This window comes from Panthera tigris, chromosome D4 (assembly GCF_018350195.1).
Source record: "Panthera tigris isolate Pti1 chromosome D4, P.tigris_Pti1_mat1.1, whole genome shotgun sequence".
Lineage (NCBI taxonomy): Eukaryota > Metazoa > Chordata > Mammalia > Carnivora > Felidae > Panthera > Panthera tigris.
The window spans coordinates 3765063-3783837 of record NC_056672.1 but is presented as its reverse complement, the minus strand read 5'-3'; positions in this window follow the sequence as shown (position 1 = coordinate 3783837).

The following is an 18775-nucleotide window of genomic DNA, read 5'->3' as shown; positions in this document are numbered from 1 at the left end:
TTGAAACAGAAGTCGTTCACTGTGTTTTTGATGATCTGTCTATAGCTGAAGCATACTCCTGGAGAATGTGTTCAAGTAATAGTAGATTATCCTGCATGCTCCATTACAAATGTCTCCTAAGAGCTGTTCGACGTGGAGTCTGCTCTGGAATCAATTCTCTCTTCCTCTTGATGACCTTGTGTGCTTCCTTATCCTTCAAACTAAATCACGGCCTCTGCCGGTCTCTGCATGCTGGCCTGGAGACTGGACGGTGGCTGGAGGCAGGCAGGCTGCTCTGTCCTGGGCACGGCCCGTCTGGCTCCAACTGACAGAGCCTGGAACAGAAGCCTCCTCTTGTTTGTTCTGGCCAGCACAGCTCACGCTGGCCCCCACTCCGGAAAGGTCCTTCAAGAGCTGCTTGCTACGCGGCAGGCAGAGGAAGCCAGAAGCCGGGCCGGGCTGGGGCAGGGGAGCGTCCGGCCACCGGGCAGAGTTGGCCGGTTGGGGACGTCCGCGTGCACCCCGTTGGGTTCTGCGTCTCTCTTCTGCACCTGCTGTGTCCCCACGGCCCCGCTGGGCAGGGCGGCCATAGCCGGCACCTCTGTGCACTCACCATCTCCATCGGCCCTTTCTGGTTAACGGTCCTGGTCTTGACAATCCTCTGGGCTCTGCACGTGACTCCCCTGGTGGCGCCCTTGGGAACCAGCCACCCCACCCCTCTTCTTGGCCTCCTGGAGCAACCTTGAGCAAGGAAGGTGTGGAAGCAGCCCGGGGGCCCGCAGGGTCGGGGAGCCGGGCCCAAGGCCCCCTCAAGTCCCGACGGACGCCCCTCACCCCCCCGGCGGCTGCTCTGGGAGCTTCCCATTGGCACCTAGTTGGCGAGTTTTCTGGAACATTTATTTTTCAACCTATCCCTTTTTTTTTTCTATTTCTATTCTCAGAGAGTTTGTAATTTGGAGACTGGGTAAGTGGAAGAAGAAACAGGCCTTCGTGGCCAAAACGGGGGGGGGGGCGGCGCTGGGGTCTGCCCCGGGGCCGCCAGGTCCCTGAGGCTCCTAGGGTGAGGCTCCCACCGACCGTCCCGTTCCTACTGATATGGGTCAGAATCCCGCTCGCCCTCTCTCGTCACTGTCTGCCTTTAAAGTGTGTAAAGCTTCATCCGTGGGAGAAACTCTTCACGATTGAAAACTAGAGTGCATTCAGGATGTGTTTCGTTCCTTCATAGTTTGCCCGTGGGTTTATAGGAAGGCTGTGGACGCCACAGGCACGGGTCTTCGTCCTGATGTCATTTTGGGTGAACTGCACTGAGGGTTTGAGGAGCATCTCAAAATAGTCTTTGAGGAGATCCCCGATCGTCTCCGGGCTCGGGGGTTGGTCCCACCGAATCAGGTGCGTGTGGCGTGTATGTGGCCCCATCCTGAGTACGCAGTGCTGTTCCGGAGGACCCGTCCTACAACCGCACGTGGGCACAGAAGTTTCCGACCTCGCCACGGCACGTTACGGAACTCCAAATATTGCTTTGACGATGGCGTTCCGGGGACAAGCATGGGGGTTCCCATGAGTCCCCTTCTGTCCCTACCAGTACGTCCTCTATCTGGTGATAAGCCATGGGCATGCCCTGGGCATGCGTGCGATACAGCAAGACCAACACAAGAGCAATATTGAATTGTTCATCCGATCTACGATTATATACATATATTTTATGTATATATATATAATTGATCTTCCTGCATTTTTGAAGTATAAAGTAGTATATTGTACATACCTGTAAGCTGGTACATTTGTTTCACCATTTCTAACGTTTGAGAAATGCTCATTCTTTGTAGAACAAACAACTCTTCAATATTTTCAGAACTGCTCTGTGATACTTAATTTCCTTGTCGAGATTGGTAATAGGTTGCTCCTGCGTAAGCTCTCTGGAAACATCCATAAGTGACGGGACACGTGTAAACCCTCAAAGCTCCATCCTGGAACTCGGTCCCCCACGAAGACAGTACGTGGACAGAGTATTTACAGAGCATGACTTTTATACGTGTGGGATATCAATGTGTATATTTATATTTCAGGTGTATTTATTGTTACAATCCCATTATCTATTTTATGGACTCTTCAGTTATAAAAACCACACTTGCATACCTGTTTCTAGTTGCCGGTGGTGTTCTGAAAATAAAGAAACCGATTGAAATAAAGCTTCAGTTCTGACTCCCTGGCTGGAAGGTGGTGATGTTTCTGGTTCTTTGGGGGGGTGGGTGGAGGGGGTCTGGTGAGGGTCTTAACCTAGTTCTCTTGAAGCTGCTTTGATGTGCTTATCTCTGGAAGGAAGCTGTCAGGCAGGCCTGGGGTTGGGGACGGTGTCTCCAGGAGGTTTTTTTCTTTTTCTTTTTTTTTTTCCCCCCAGATGGTCCCTGTCAGTCCTGGAGGGTGAGGTGGGAGTGGGTAGGGGCTCCATAGGAGTGAAGAAAAGCTCCCTTTTAATCCCGTGTCTCCTGCTCAGCCCCCGGCTCCCTGGCCTCCTCACCAGTCCAGGCTGGTAAGTGGGTTTGGTATTGAGAAACCCCAGTGCTGCTTCTGGACCCAGTTCCTGCTTCTGGACCCTTGATCCTTACTTCTCCTCCTCATTATAATATAATCCTCACTAATCATAGTATAAGCCTTACTGTTGGTAACACGGGAAAAACGGATCAACAACTATGAGCAGGACAAAACCCTTCCTCTGCCCGTGACCCGCTTGGTGACCCCTGGGCAGGTTTTTAGCCTCTCTGAGCTTCTGTAGGGTGGGAATTCGCAGCGTGGGTGGCCCTCACGATTAAATTAAGAAGCGCCAGGCACTTAGAGCCCTGTCGTCACGTACTGAGCTTTCCGGGGAAACAAACAAACACCCTCAACCGTGTCGGGCTCTGCCAGGAAGGTTTGTGACAGTGTGAAAAACTCGCCCGTGCAAGCCCACAGTCAAGGGCAACTTTCAGTTTCTTTAAGCCTCTTTAATGGCTTTCCCGGTGGTGCTCTTGGCATGCCCCCTCCCCCACCCCCAAGGTCATTATCGCTACATTATTCCGGGTTTCTCTGCTTATGCAGATAATTGCAATCAGCAGGCCCCATTAGGCCCCATTAGAGGGCATCCCATCCGATACTTATCAAGCTTTAATGTGCAGCTAAAGCTCTTGGAAGGCCTTGTGACTCCCCAGAGCTGGAGTCAGCAGGGCTGGGCGGGGGCCTGGGAACCTGCATTCCTGTTAGGTTCTCGGGTGCTGCCGATGCTCCTGGTCACGGACCGCACTTTGAGGGCAAGGTGGCCCTCCGGTTTTTTTTTCCCTGCACCTTGGAGTCGCCTGGAGAAGCTCGGAAGCTGATGGATCCTCCCTTTGCCTCAAGCAACATGGAAGATGTGAGCCCAGTGAGGAGGGCAAAGGAGACCGCCAGCTGCCGGCTGAACCTCCATAAGGAGGGAGGGCCAGGGGTCGGAGAAAAACGGAGTGGAGACAGGGCCGCTCATAGTGAGTACGCAGTGACATCTACGCAGGTTCTTTCCCGGGGCAACAAAGGGCATCGTGTGGATGTGACATGTTCACTGCGCTCTTGTCAGAAGTCAGGCCAGCAATCTACGGACGAGGGCGTGCTAGCCTCAAGAGGTACCAGTTGAAAGGCCCGAGTGGTCATCAGCACCGAGTGCACACACACACACACACACACACACACACTCTCTCGCTGAACCATAGTAATAAATCAGCCCTCAGAGTTAGGTACTCCAAAGTGCCCCCAATACCCCTCTGACAGCCACAGGGTAAGTATCGGGAACTCAGAGGGCGACGAGGAGACAGGCTTTGTCTAGGACGTCACTGTTGCTGTAAAACTGTCAACAATTACAAAGCGGCGTGCCAAAACGCGTCACCGTGGCCCGATGTGACTGCTTCCTCTGCTCAGAAGTCCGTCTTTTCCGTCTCCCTGTCCCGTCCGTGCACGGAGAGCTGATTCCCATATCCAGCCTGCCATCCCGTGAACTCTCCAGAGCCCTCCCCAATTCCCTAAAATCAAACCAATTCTCTCCTCCTTGAGAATCCCCCTTGGCTCCCGTTTTCTGTCCTTTATGGCTCTTACACCGGGCTTCCTTGTGCTGAGAAGGTTTCTGCCCACGTCCTGATCTGTTCCATACTATTTAACCTGAAGTCATTGTCGAACCGTCTTGGCAACAGGAACTGTACTTTGCCCCAGTAAGTGCCCCGTGAACCCTTCTTGGGGTGGGCAGCAAACCCCACCTAACCCTTCTCCAAAGGTTGCCACTCTGCTCCTCGGGGCACAGAGTAGGAGCGCGCTCCCCGACCCCGTGGTGTCAGGGGGGATCTGACCCCTTCTGGCGGAGGAGTTTGGAGTGCGAGAGACACCTGCCGTTTCCGGGCTGGAGGCGCTCATCTCCTAGGAGCTGCCGTCCTGTGTCCCCCAGGAGCCAGCGTGGAGCCCACTGCCCTGCACAACACGGCCAGGACAAGTGACATGGGACGGGGTTCCCTGCTGACCTGTGATGGATGGAGACCCCGAGGGAGGAAGAAGCCCTTGACCTTCTGGGAAGCATCGCCCACCCCACCTTGACTACCACACCGTCCCTGGTTTGTAACCTCAAACATTAGCATTTCCTCCTGCTAACTCTTTTCTGTTCAAATAATGAATGAATAGATAATACAATACACATAAATATATGAATAAATGAATTACAATGAGTAAATATATGCAATATAAAAAGTACAGTGTTAAGAAGGAAGAAATTCTGGGGAATGTGCCTGAGTCAGAATGGTAAGCTGGTATTTTATCTTCTTTGACAGATTATTTAAAAAGAAAAAAAAAAAGCATTCTCGAAGTTAGGCTGAGTAGCGTTCACTAAAAATGAGTCAGATTACAGAGGGGCGTCCGGGTGGCTTAGTCGGTTAAGCGTCCAACTTTGGCTCAGGTCATGATCTCGCGGTCCGTGAGTTCAAGCCCCATGTCGGGCTCTGTGCCAACAGCTCGGAGCCTGGAGCCTGCTTCGGATTCTGTGTCTCCTTCTCTCTGTCTGCACCTCCCCTGATCACACTCTGTCTCTGTCTCTCAAAAATGAACATTAAAAAAAATAATAAAATAAAAAATGACTCAGGCTACTACAGACTACTACAGAAATTATGCAGCAGCATTGGTCAACTGGGTATTTTGAAATATCCTGCCCTTGCCCACGTCAGTGGTTCAAAATGTGGCCACCTGAGGAACCTGTAAGTGGTTCTGTGGTTTTCTTTGTTTTTTTTTTAACGTTTACTTATTTATTAATTTTTTTTCAATTTTTATTTATTTTTGAGACAGAGAGAGACAGAGCATGAACGAGGGAGGGTCAGAGAGAGAGGGAGACACAGAATCTGAAACAGGCTGCAGGTTCTGAGCGGTCAGCACAGAGCCCGACGCGGGGCTCAAAGTCACGGACCGTGAGATCGTGACCTGAGCCGAAGTCGGATGCTCAACCGACTGAGCCACCCAGGCGCCCCATGTAGTTTTCAAGTAAGAGACAGTGAAACAGTCTTTGACTCCTATAAATTTTACAGATGGGGACTATGAAGCCAATGGGCTTCTGGGAAATCCCACTGAGTTCCTACCAGCTGTGTCTCAGCAACTGTCCCAGAAGCACGGGGACGTGTCAGCGAGGCTGGCGCCCCCTTGACCCTGGGCATCTCACTGAGGCTCCACATCCCCGTGTGCATGGTGGACACTCTCTCATCTTTGTTCAATCGCATCTATTTTTATTTTTTTTTATTTTTATGCCTAAGTCATGATTCAATGAAGCACAAAAGTAGAGATAAGATAGCAGCAAGGTACTAGACCCGTAATGTCAGGAAGCACGAGTCTGTCTATTTCGGAGTATGATAATTTTTCCAAGACAGGGATGTCCTCTCCCCTCAAAAAACAAGAACGCAAACAAAACAAAACAAAAACAAAAACAAACCAGAAAACCCAAAGGCGTTTAGGAAATAAGACACAACCGTCCGACAATGTGATGTTATGGGTCTGGAGTCCCCAGGCCCATAGGTTATTTGTTTTTTGGAAAGTGTTATCAATCTATCAAAACTTCTTCATCAGTTCCGGTCTCATTTTTAAAAAAAGAAACAAATGCAAAATAATACTTTTGAGTGTGAAGTTCATGAGTTGTGTTTTAAAGAAAATGAATAAACCCCAAATCGTATTTTTTAATGTTTTTTTTAAATTATTTTTGAGAGAGAGAGAGACAGAGTATGAATGGGGGAGGGGCAGAGAGAGAGAGGGAAACACAGAGTCTGAAACGGGCTCCAAGCTCCGAGCTGGCAGCACGGAGCCCGGCGCGGGGCTCGAACCCACACACCGTGAGATCGTGACCTGAGCTGAAGTCGGACGCTTAACCGACTGAGCCACCCGGGTGCCCCCCCAAATTGTGCTTTTAATAGCAGAAAGAGACACAAGTCTTAGCACCACAGAAAGACCGAGAAGACCAGATTTCAAAGTTTATTGAAGACGTTCTCAGGGAGGAAGCACAACTGGTTTCTGGTTAAAATTCCTTTCTTTTTTGTTGGATATCACATAATATTAGTGGCCTGGCGTGTACAAGAGCAGACACCAATGCCCCCGTGTGTTTGCCGATTCTGTTCCACGTTCAGTCAGTTCCCAACGTACAGGTGGGACCTATGAGGGGGCAGCAGGGGACCCACACTGTAGGAGATGACGCTTTGTCGTCATTGGTGTAATTTGTAATTATTTTGTAGGAGGCGATATGGTCTGCAGAGAGTACACTGGGCTCAGCGGGGGACCCACAATGACCGGCAAGGAGAGGGTGGTTTTACTCGAGTGCCGAGTCGTAACCTGCTTTATTTTCCAGACAAGTTGCTGGTTAACGATGGGCCTCCTGCTCTCGATTTATGCTTCCAGGAAACGGGGAAACTTGTAAATACAGTCAAATGATGGTGACCAGCGTCTTGTTGGTCTGTGTTTAGACAAAGTGGAAAAGCAGAGCATGTACTGTGGATGTGGACGGCCGAAAGGGAACACATCTACCAAGCGTTTGGCACGTAAGATGAGTTAAACTCTTTTCTTTCTGATACTGATAATGTCAGTAGCATGATCAAGAGACATCTTTTGGGGATGCATTGAGTACCTTCACAGGCCTCGACCCATCACTTCAGGCCAAGATATTATGTTTTTTTTTAAAGTTTATTTATTTATTTTGAGAGAGAGAGAGAGAGAGAGAGAGAGATGGAGAGAGGTGGGGGAGAGGCGGGTGGGGGAAGAGAATCCTAAGCAGGCTCTGCATTAACAGCACAGAGCCCCATATGGGGCTAGAACTCACGAACCGTGAGATCATGACCTGAGCCCAAACCAAGCTTAACCAACTGAGCCACCCAGGTGCCCCATGGTTTTTGGTTTTGCTTTGCATCAAGGAGAGTGCATTATATGAGGTTATTTCACTGAAGAGAACAGCAAAACCTCAAAGAATAGGTACTTAACAATGTAGATTTGTATTCTTTGTCACGTGGAAGGAGTCCAGTGGCTTCCTAAAATTAGGAGAGATCCAGACTCCTTAGATGATTCAGCTCCCTCTTTTCTAGGATGCAGGATGCTTCCTCATGGCCCATGAAGGCTGCTTGAGCTCTAGCCATCAAATCCTCTACATTCTCTATAGCGTTTCTGGGACCCCTCCCTCAGCAGAGCTTATTCACCTGTCTGCTGCTTCCAGGGACACTCAGAATAGACCATCTTCTTATTTGGGAGGCAATGTGGCCTCCATGTTGGTTGGTTTACGTATAAAAGACATGCTCACAGGTGAGTCACTTACTATCTCTGGAAATTGGCTGACCCGGGAGGGACAGTGATTCCAGGGGACCAGACGCCCCAGAGGTCAAAGCATCAGAAATCTAGAAAGTATAAGAAACGGTTAATTCCCTGGCAATCTCTGTTACGGACAGGATATCAAAATTCCTCAGAAGATGAAACTCGTTAACCATCAACCCTTTCCCAATATTTTATGTTTTTCTGAATTTGTGAGAGGAATCAGGCAATGTCATCGTATGAATAATTTAAAACCAGATCCAAATGCTGAAAAGAAAGCATGAAGAAACACTTTCTAAAGCCAAATGAAGTAAGTGATTAAGAGATCTGGCTGTGATCTCTCCGTCGAAACGTTTAACCTCCGGCTTTTGAGTATCATGCCCTCCTTAGCCCAAATCAGATAAATCCCTGATGGTGGGGCCCACTGAGAAACACCTCCTCATCGCTGGGTCTGTTCCCAACCTTCAGCCTTTGTACTTAGAACTTTCTGCCGGAATAATCAGCCACTTCTTGTCACTGGTAATGAGCCTTTATTATTTGGCGTTGGGGTTTTCCGCTTTGGTGGAAACGGAAGGCCAGGAAGAGGTGGGCATATGCAATAAAATCCGAGGCAGGGCTCAAGGCACGCTTTGACCAGATCGAACAAGACTCCGTAAAAAGATCGGGGGTCATGGGGGCACGGCCTCTCCAGTGCCTAGGGAATTTCCATATGGGGTGTGCCAAGGTCAAGGGGCATGTGTTCTCTTGATTACACAGGGGATCCAGGTCTCCCGTCCTCCATTTAGGGCCCTTGTGTCCAGGGTGGCAAGTCTTACCTGGCGTGGCGTGGAGGCTGGTGGCGGCACATCCACACCGAGGAGGACCTTCATCCTCACCGTCCCTCGCAATTGTCCCCTGGTCTCTTGCAGCCAGGGTGCTGGGGCGAGCTCCCACCGGGTCACGAGAGCCCTGGGGTCTCATTTTTCCCGGTGCTGAGTTAAGGGAGTTGAAATCAGCCACCGCCAGGGCACGCGCACTTTGGCAAGGGCCCCAAGCAAGGGCGTTTCTTCTCTTTCCTGGTGAGCTGCTGGCCAAGCAGTTACCAGCGCCCACGGCGGGCAGTGGATGAAGGGCTTTCTCTCTTTTCCCCTGAGACTGTCCTCCCAGCGCTGCCTTCCTCTCCCCGTGTATCGTTCTCCTTCTCCAGCCTCCTTTTCACCCAGAACCTTCCTCACCGACGAGTTCTGGCAACGGGATGGTGCAGCATTTTGGAAACATTTTTTGGAAACATTGAAAAAAAAAACAACTATAGGGGCGCCTGGGAGGCTCACTCTGTTAAGTATCCAATGGTTTCAGCTCAGGTCATGATCTCACGGTTCGTGAGTTCGAGCCCTGAGTCGGGCTCCACGCTCGCTCAGGGTGGGATTCTCTCTCCCTCTCTCTCTCTCTCTCTCTGCCTCTCACCCACCTCTCAAAATAAATAAATAACCATTAAGAAAAAGAAAAAAAACTGTAAAATATTTTATAATCCAACTGACTCCAACATTCCACTTCAGGTATATCTGAAACTCATTTGAGTATAAAAGGAAAATCTTATGCTCAAGGATGTCCTTTGCAGCCTCAATTAATAGCAGGCTAGGAAAAAAAAAACAAAACAAAAGCAGACAAATCTGATCCAACCCTGAGCACTGCGTGTGTTGCTGGTTGGTGAGAAGCAGCTTCCAAACTGTGGGCCCGAGGCACTGTTAGTGACTTCATTACCAAAGAAAATTTAAATCGGGTTCACTAAGTTAGGAAATTGTGTCTCAGACACTTTGGGGGGGAGAAAAAACCCTGCTTTGATGGAAAGGTTTTCCTGGTTCGTGCTCAATTAAGCCAGGAAATTAAATTACCCGGAACAGTCGATTAATTGAAGATCGTCTTAATTGAGATTTTTACAATCACATTTGGAATCAGGCGCTCCGCTGAGTGTCTGGAGAGGGGCTCTTTCCGCCGTGGTTCCTGTAGCTGGAGAGACGACGGGTCTACGGGGGCTGGGCCCCAGCTCTGCGCTGTGACCCGGGCAGGGGCCAGGCCGTGCTCAGCAGTGACTGGAGGTACACCGGTTAGGACCGAATACAGGCACACACGTGGAAGGCTCAGGGCCCTGTGGGCACGGGGAAAACACTGGAATTGTCACAGCTGTCTCTCTCCATCAGAGAGGGAGGTCCCCAGGCAGGGGACAGCGTGGGACAGCCGGTCACTCCTCCCCGGATTCAGGTCCCGCGCGTCCCTTCTCCTTCCGAGACACGGTTTCCTTTCTGTGACCGTGAGGCCGTGCTCCCCGCTAGTCACCTAGCACGGCACCCCGTCGTGGAGCCAGCCACGGAGCCAGCCACGGAGCCAGCCACGGAGCCACAGCACTGGCCTCCAGGTCCCGCTTCCTCTGCTTTCTCACACACTCTCTCCTCTTTCAAGTTCAGCGGTTGCCTTCCTTTACACCCAGCTCAGAATAGCTACTTTCGGGAAGTGCTAAATATAGGTAATCTGAAAAAGCCAGTTGTTTTCCGTCCCTTCAAGGGTTCCTTCCCCCCCACCTCGAGCAGTGAAAGGGGCTGGCGGGGGGCTCCCGCTCCCCTGTCCTGATGCGGGCCCCACTGGCCCCTGCTGGTGTCTCAGGGGCTCCCGCGGCTGCCAGGCGGGGGTCTCCGGGATGGCCTCCCGCCCCGTGCACACAGCATGAGCAGGGGACGGGGCCCGGCCAGTGTCCTTCTCCCGAAGGCCTGTGCTCGGCCGCATGAGGCGCGAACCCCCAGTGACAATGGCTTAAGCAGGGTCTTCGCCCGGGTAATCGGGGAGTCTGGAGGGGAGCGTCTCAGGGGTCCTTGGATGTCTCTGGGCGTCTCCGTCTTCGTTTCTCACGGGGAGGCCACTGCAGTGCTGGTCACCAGGCCATGTTCCCGGCCGTGGGCGGGAGACACGCGGGGGAGAGAGCTGCCCACCCAGCCGGCACAAGCTGTGCTTGCACGAGCCCTCCTCCGGGGCCGAGGGGGCGATCCTGGCGGAGCGGGGCGCACGGCCACCCGCACGACTAGTGGGATTCGGGTAGGCAGGAGGGGGGACGCGCCTGCTTGTCCCCGTGCCGTCTACGTTGTCACCCAGCACAGCTAGCTGCCCGTCACACAACCCGGCAGTTGGATCAATGGAAGGGGATTGCATCGCGGACCAGGTCCCCGCTTCCTGGCCTGACCCCGATACCGCCTCAGTCCCGACCTCCACCAACGGCTCCCGGAACTTCCCCCCATCACACTCTTACCCAGACTCCCGATCATCTCCTCCAAAACAGCACTTCCTCCAGCTTGGGCCACGAAAGGACAACCCTGGGAGAAGCCTGTGTGAGCCTCTGGGTGGTGACCCACACCACTGGTGCACGAATGTTACTAACTGACGCGAGACTGCAGAACTGGGTTGAGCCTCTCAAGCTTACGGTGTTTACGCATCTTTAAAACCACAGCAGAATCTCGCGGCGATTTCAAGCAACATGGTGCAATCAATTAAGTTGAGTTCGCGTAATTCATTGGATGGGAGGCAGGGTTTTTCCTGGGCGGGAGGCCTGCTCTCAGGAGGACGCAGCACCGTAGCTGACGTAGCTGAGGGTGCAGGGCTGTTGCCCAGGACTCCCCTCCCTGTTCCGCCCTCGAGTCACTGCCAAGCTCACGCTTTCCCAGTGCACCACACAAACTATGGCCCCCCGCTCCCTTCTCACTGACGGTAAAGGAAGTTAATTCTCCTTGGTATGGAGGGTATCACAGGTGCCGGTGGGATATCAAGGCAGGATGTCCTGGCAGGTGACCTTCCAGCGGCTTCTGGCCGTGGCAACAATCCCTCCCGATTCCCTCTCCGCTTTCCCATTAAATTTCGCCCTCCGGGAGAACCCGAGATAAGAAATTTTCTAAAAGCGTGGACATTTGGGAAAGCAAACCTTTTGCGTGTAAGGGTTTGATTGGAATCTCCGGCCAGTTCTATCATCTACCAGGGACGGGGATGTGGTGGGGGAGGGGGCCACGGGCTGTGTCAGGAGCATAGAGATGTCTTTTGGATTTTCCACAGACGGGCATCTCTGTCGGGGTGTCCCAGGGCTTGTGACCTGGGTGATGGCCTGTCACTGTTACTGAGTGCAGCAGGGGCAAGGTGTCGCAGGGATGAGACAGGGAGGAGGGAAGAGGCTCGCTCTCTCGTCCAGAGCAAAGTCTAAGGTGAGTTTGGCCCATTAGAAAATCTAGCCTGTGGGAGGCAGAACAGAGTTGGCCAGTCTCTTGGTGGCTAGTGATTTTCCTCTCTAATTTATAATTGTTACGATCCTGACATCAGAGTTTCCTGACTCAGTTTGGCCCACATGCCATCCGGGCACTCTCTCTGGGTCGAGGTCTCCACGAAACAGCAGTGGGGCAGGGACACGGGAAATGTTGGAGGTAACACTTCAGCATCACTGATATTTTTTTTTGGGGGGGGGTGTCAAATTGCATAGCTCTTTCTCTCATCCCAATAAGACATTCCCTTTCATCGCGCTGGAAAAAAATGGGCCCTTAGCTGTGGTCACCAGACCCAGGAGCGTCCCCCAGGCCACAAGGCGCTATTGTTCTGGGCCTTGACTAGCCCACCCCATTACCTACGATTTAAAGTTGCTCTCCCTCCTGGATGTGACTTGAATTTCTTCTCTGATTCCTCCCGCCCTTGGAACTAAACCAAGTCTTTGGCATCAGCAAATAGTTCTAGAAGTTAAGTGTGTGAGAAGGGCCATGAAGTGCTCTGGGACAAAAGGACACACGATGTCTTCCCACAGCCCGTCAGCCAGAATTAGTCACCTGCTTCCACCGGGCTTTCAGGGGACCAGTGACACAGTTCTTCTGTGTTCCTACGGGAGGGGAGGGGGGCTGGTGTGGAGGGAGCGGCCCGCAGAGAGAACTGCCGACCGCCGGGGTGGGAAACGAGAGCGTGAACCACCTGGAAAAGGGGGTGTCTGCCTCGCCAATCCCACTCACCATTTTGGTATCACCATTTTGGTAGACGCTGACCACGGCTCAGGCATCGTTCATTGCCTCTGTCACTTTCAGTTCCGTGCAATATCCGCCTGTGTGTGAATTCAGACAAAGGCACAGAGTCATGGCCTTAGTCACGGTCCCGTCGAGCAAGATGTTGGAGGCGGGACCGTCCCTGTGAGGTAGGCTGAGGAGAGGTGTGTTAGCTCCCTGGTGATAGTTGGTTCCTTCCTCAGCACCATCTGAGGTGGGAAAGGTGAGGTGGGTGGTTTTCATGAGGCCTGGCGGTGGGGGGGGGGGGCAGCCAATGCTGCAGGAGCATCCGAGGAGTCTTAGCCCTAGCTGAGAGAGAATTCTGGGTACCGGAAGTGGTTGCCATAGCAATTAGTAGGAGGACGGTGGGGCCATTTTTAAGAAGAGGGATTCCAGATCATCTGAAGGGAAAAAGACATACTTAGCCTCTCCGTTGTCTCCGTCTGCAGGGAAACATAATTGTAGGTGGCATTTGAAATTATTTACATGATGTCTGTTTTATTTTACACTATGAGGAGAAAAAACCCATGCGTGTCACTGGTAACACTAGAAAAATCTGACACGGTAACACTAAAAAAAGCCATGGTAACACTAGAAAAATCTGACAATTACTTGCATTTCTGCCTCTTTCTCCCCCCACGACAAAAGGGGGGAGGGAGAGAGAAAGGAAACTGTTCAGATATAAACCACCGAGAAGGACAAATACTTGATTAAAAGAAATTGTGCTGGTGACATATTACGTTTGGAAGATCTTTCTCTGCAAGCCCCCAAAGCACCATGAACCATGGAAATAGGGCCCCTGACCTTCGTACAAGTAAGTTCCACCTGCACTGAAGGGACAGGTGAATAGACGCACCAAAATACCCAAATGATCTTACCCACGTTGGAAGGTCAGAGAATAGATGGCTGATCTCACCGTGAGCTTCTGCCTGCAAATTCTGCACTCGTTACAGCTCATACAGAATGTGGTTGACACTGTACGTGACAGGGATTGGCCAATTCCTTGAGAAATGAGTGTATCCAGTAAAGATGGGCAGTCATAGATCTGGACTGAAATCCATAGTACATGCCCGCAAGGGTGGAGAGCAAACTTAAGTAATAGTTAGCCTTTCAATGGCAAGTGAAAAATAACCTTTCAGCTTTAGAAGACATGGACGTTTCTCTTATGTCACTCACAGTGAATATCGATGCTTTCTACTTTTAAAAAGCTAGTAGTAAATTTAAAAAAAAGCAGCAGCATGGAGGAAAAAGAGGAATCTTAAGAAAATGGAGAAGGTTGTTTGTAAGCTTTGACTCTTCACCAGATTCTGTGGATCTAGCAGAGAAACAGGAGGCCAGTGGCTTCTGTCCCGTTCTGTACTGGGTTTGGATGGAGGAACTCAAGGGTTAGAGCAGAGGATGTAAGTGCCCCAAAGCAAGGGAAGAGGTCTGAGTCCAGGCTCCCGGGATCAGGGAGGACAGGAGGGGCGTGCGTGGTCAGGGGCGGGACCGTGGCCTTGAGGCCCAACCAGAGACGGGAGACTGAGGGTGTCCAGCCGGTTCCGGACGATAGCACCTATGAACACAGATGCCACCTTAAAAGGATAGATACACTTGAGCTTTTCTTTCTTTCTTTCTTTCTTTCTTTCTTTCTTTCTTTCTTTCTTTTTTTTAACAGGTGCAAATGGTGATTCTCTTGCATCTTCCCAGAACAACCCTTTCTTGGAAGGAAAGACTTGGTCCTGTTCTTGGAGCCATGATCCACGGGGTAGGGGCCCTCCCACGGGAGGCCACCTGTGGGAGGGACAGCCGGTCGGAGATTTTATTTATGCCACGTTGTCCGGGTGTGATGAGCTCCTCAGCCTCGTTCCTGCGGGGTCGTCCTGCACGGTCCCGATTGCAGGGGGACCAGTGCTTTTTCTCTCTTTGCCTTCTCCCTCATCCTCCATCTCTGCTCCCCACGGAAGGGAGGTGAGGACCCTCTGGGGGAGTCTGTGCGCACGGGTGGTAGCCCCGTGCTTCATGCACCGTGTCAGCGTGCATGCTGAGCGAAGGCATCTCTCCGGGTTGACAGGGCTCTGCAGACATTGCTTGCTGAAAACTTGGTGCCGGCAGTTTATTAGGAGCAGGTTTTCACCGTGCGCAGAACACGAAATGGACTCGCCCAGGGAGCCAGCAAGTGCGCCCTTGGACAGAGTTATTTTTAGGCAGAAACTTGTACGTGAATGCTCCCAGCAGCTTTACCTGTAATAGCTCAAAACAGGAAATCGCCCAAATGTCTTTAGTGTGTGAGCGGTTCCACAAACTTGCACGTGTGTGCCAGAACCTACCACGCAGCGACACAAGTAAACAGACCGTTGATCCATGCCACAGTTTGGATGCACGTCAGGTGTGGACGTGGAGTGACGAAAGCCAATCTCAAAAAGTATATACTGGGTGGTCCCTTTTTTACAGCATTCGTTGTCGTGATTACAGAGATGGAGAATAGATGGGTAGCTGCAGGTGTGGGAATAGGGGAGGAGGGGGGAAAGGGTAGCGTGAGGTAGTCCCTGTGCTGACGTTCAGGTGCGTATCTTAACCGGTGGCAGCCACACGGGTCTGTCCAGGTGGTAGCTTTGCACCTGCACCACAGGAGTGTACCCGGCACAAATCCTATGAACAGATTCGATGGATCGTACCAATCTCAGCATCCTGGTTTTGATCTGACAGCTCTGGAAGACGGGAGAGGGTGGCTAAGGGGTGTGCCGGACGTTCCGAGGATTTCTTCGCAGCTTCCCGTGAATCTACAGCTATTTCAAAACCCAACAATTTAAAGCGAAAGTAATAGGTAGCCACATAATTGCTGTCACTTGTTTCGTGCTGTTTTTCAACACTTGTCCATGACAATGTCTGAGGAGCATCAAACTGGTGTCATTTTAAACAGTACAAGGAATACTATTTCAGAACACACTCTTTGGAGGCACAGGTCATCTGTGTATCACAATAATAATTATAATAGAAAACCTAACAGGTACGTAACGTCAACCAATCTCTGTTAGCAAAGCTACTGGGGATCTACTCACGCTCGTCCAGTAGACTCAGGCTCAAAGCGGAATAAAAACAGCCCCTGCTAGTCCCACGTGTTCATTAAAATAAGAACGAATATGATCCAAACCATTACAAATAGTTCGGGATGTGATGCGATGGGTGATAGACCTGTTTCTTTTCTCATCTGAGCATTGAATTCTATACATTTCCCCCTAAGAGCTGTTCTTGTTGTGTCCCACAAATTTCGATCTGGTGCACTGTGATACTGATTCTATCAGGGGTGCCTGGGTGGCTCAGTTGATCTGACTTCAGCTCAGGTCGTGATCTCACGGTTCATGGTTTCGAGCCCCGCATCAGGCTCTGTGCTGACAGCTCAGAGCCTGGAACCTGCTTCCGATTCTGTGTCTCCCTCTCTCTCTGCCCCTCCCCCGTTCATGCTCTGTCTCTCTCTGTCTCAAAAATAAATAAACGTTAAAAAGAAAAATTAAAAAAAAAAATTGGAGGAGTTTACAGCCTTATTGTTTTCCCTCTCATGAGGCTGATTATTTTGCAGAATCTGGACAAGTTTTATAGACTGTCTCTCAGTTTGGCACGGTGGATCTTTTCCTCATGGCCAGGTTCAGGATAAACATTTTGGAAGGAGTATTATGTGGTGATGCTATGAATTCTTCAGAGCCTCTCACCATCGTTGATGCATCCTTTGTGGGGTGTGTGTGTGTGTGTGTGTGTGTGTGTGTGTGTGAGTGTGTGTGGCTTTGAACATTATTTTTAAAAAGCATCATACAGTAACCGTGACTCACATTTTGGTGCACGGTGCCATGAATTTGAAGACATGTACGGATTTATGTAATCCCCGTGACGATCTAGATGCAGAGTAGTTCCATCCCCTCAAAAACTCCTGGACTCCATCCCAGTCTTACTGAATCTGAATCTGCATCTTAACAAGTACCTCGGGGACGTTCAAATTGAGAAGCCCTGGTTTAGAGAACTTGACACAATATTGACAAACTTCTGAGCCCGCGGGAGACTGCCGTGGATACCCTAAATCTGGCTTTCCTTGATAGAGGGTTTTCCAAGCGCGTACAGCTCTGTTGCATTGTATGAGAAAGATTACCAAGTCCGCAACTGGTAAAGCAGATTCTACCCCTGGTCAAAGAAAGACGGGGTCTTGCTTTAATGACCGCTACTGTGTCATTTCGGGGGTCACAGATACACAAACCCACACACACACGTGCAAGCGCTCACACCTTAACTAAGGTTACTGGAAATACCTTTTTTCCTTATGGAGGATGTTGCTACAAAAGCGAATTCCCTGAGCTTTCTACTGAGGAAAGCATTCTGCTAAAACTGAGGAGGCTGAGTGGAGTTTTCTGGGTCTCACGCCCATCATCATTCGCCTGGGGGCTGATACAAGAAGGCAGTGCAAAACGGCCAGCACAGGGCAAAACAGGGCTGGGATAGACAGTGGTTCACATCGCTAGTCTTTGATACCCATCCAGAGCCCAATAAAATGGACTCGACCTTTTCTAAATCTTTGTCGGTTAAGACCTCCATGTCTTGGGAGGGCCTTGAAAAACCTAGGGCGTGTAAGACATGCAGTCATGCTAATGTGATGTAATTGGGCAACTTCAAGGCTATTTTAATATGTGAATTCATTAAATCAGTGAGTACTCACATGTTTGTGCGATGTTGGATTATGGGTAGGGATTGCTTATAGGTTTGGTCCTGAAACGTCGGCGGCCGGTTCCTCAGAAAAGATGACTTCCAAAGGTCCTGTTGATCAAGCAAAGCTAACTTTATTAGATTTATTGCAGCATGGGAGAACACCACCTTAATCGTCACGGTATCACGGTGGGGGAGTCAGGGGACGGGGCTCATGAGATTTTAGAGATGTGGATGGGTGTTTTTTGCCAGTAGCCTTGCCAAGGGGCAGCTGGTCGGCGTTGGGCACAGTTTGGGACTTGGGTTGGTGTCACAGAGTGGGAAGGTCGACCAGAAAGTATTGATGATATGAGATGCCAGTTCTGATAATAAGCCGTTTGGTTAAGTTATACCCAATAAGTTATAACCAACAAGTTAAGTTAGCTAATAAGCTGGTTCAGCCTTTTCTCTCTCCAGCACGTATTTCCTGGAGTAAGTAATTGTGATGTTTCCCCCTGATCCCAGCATTACACACCGCAGAAATGGGAAAGTATCTGTCTGAGAAATCTCTGCATGAGGACAAGAAAGTAGCCAGCGAGCGATGGCCCTTGGACCACTGGTCAGTGTGGGGCTGTCCTGGGCCTCCGCAGGCACCTCTGACCTGAGAGTGCGGGGACACAACCGATGATCTGTCATCCTGCCAGGGGCATCCATCCTGACGTCTTCTTCTACCCCTTCTCATCTGTGCTTTGGCTTTGTTGTTTTGTGGGGCTGTTTCTACGCCTTTGCAGAAACCCGAAGGGAGCTGCACATCACAATGGGGACCCAGGCTGGGAAATATGAGTATGAAAAATAGAAATTGAGACAAGTCTTCGCCCAAGTCATTGTGAGTGTTGACTACATTCGCATTCCCCATGTTGGGTTTCATGGCAAAGTACATCAACGCTCAAGAGAGAGGACATCTGCAGACCAGAGTTTTGGACGCGTTGGTGCCCATGTTTCTGGAAAGGTTCTCAGGGCTTCTTGGCATCTACTCGCAAAGGGCCTCTTGTAAGAGCCCCGAGTGAATTCCACTTAAGTCACTGACACTCAGATGTATTTGACAATGGAACCATTTTTACATTTACCGGGTACCATCATCCTGTAGAAACCCATTGTAGCTAAATGTTGAGCCACCCCGATCACGGAGAGCACACAAAACCACCTTTATCTGTGAACCAGAAAGACAGTGAAGTGAAGGGTGGATGTGGTTCTGAGAAAGGATTTTCATGGTGACCAAATAGGACTTGTGAATGAATAAATGGGACTTGTGA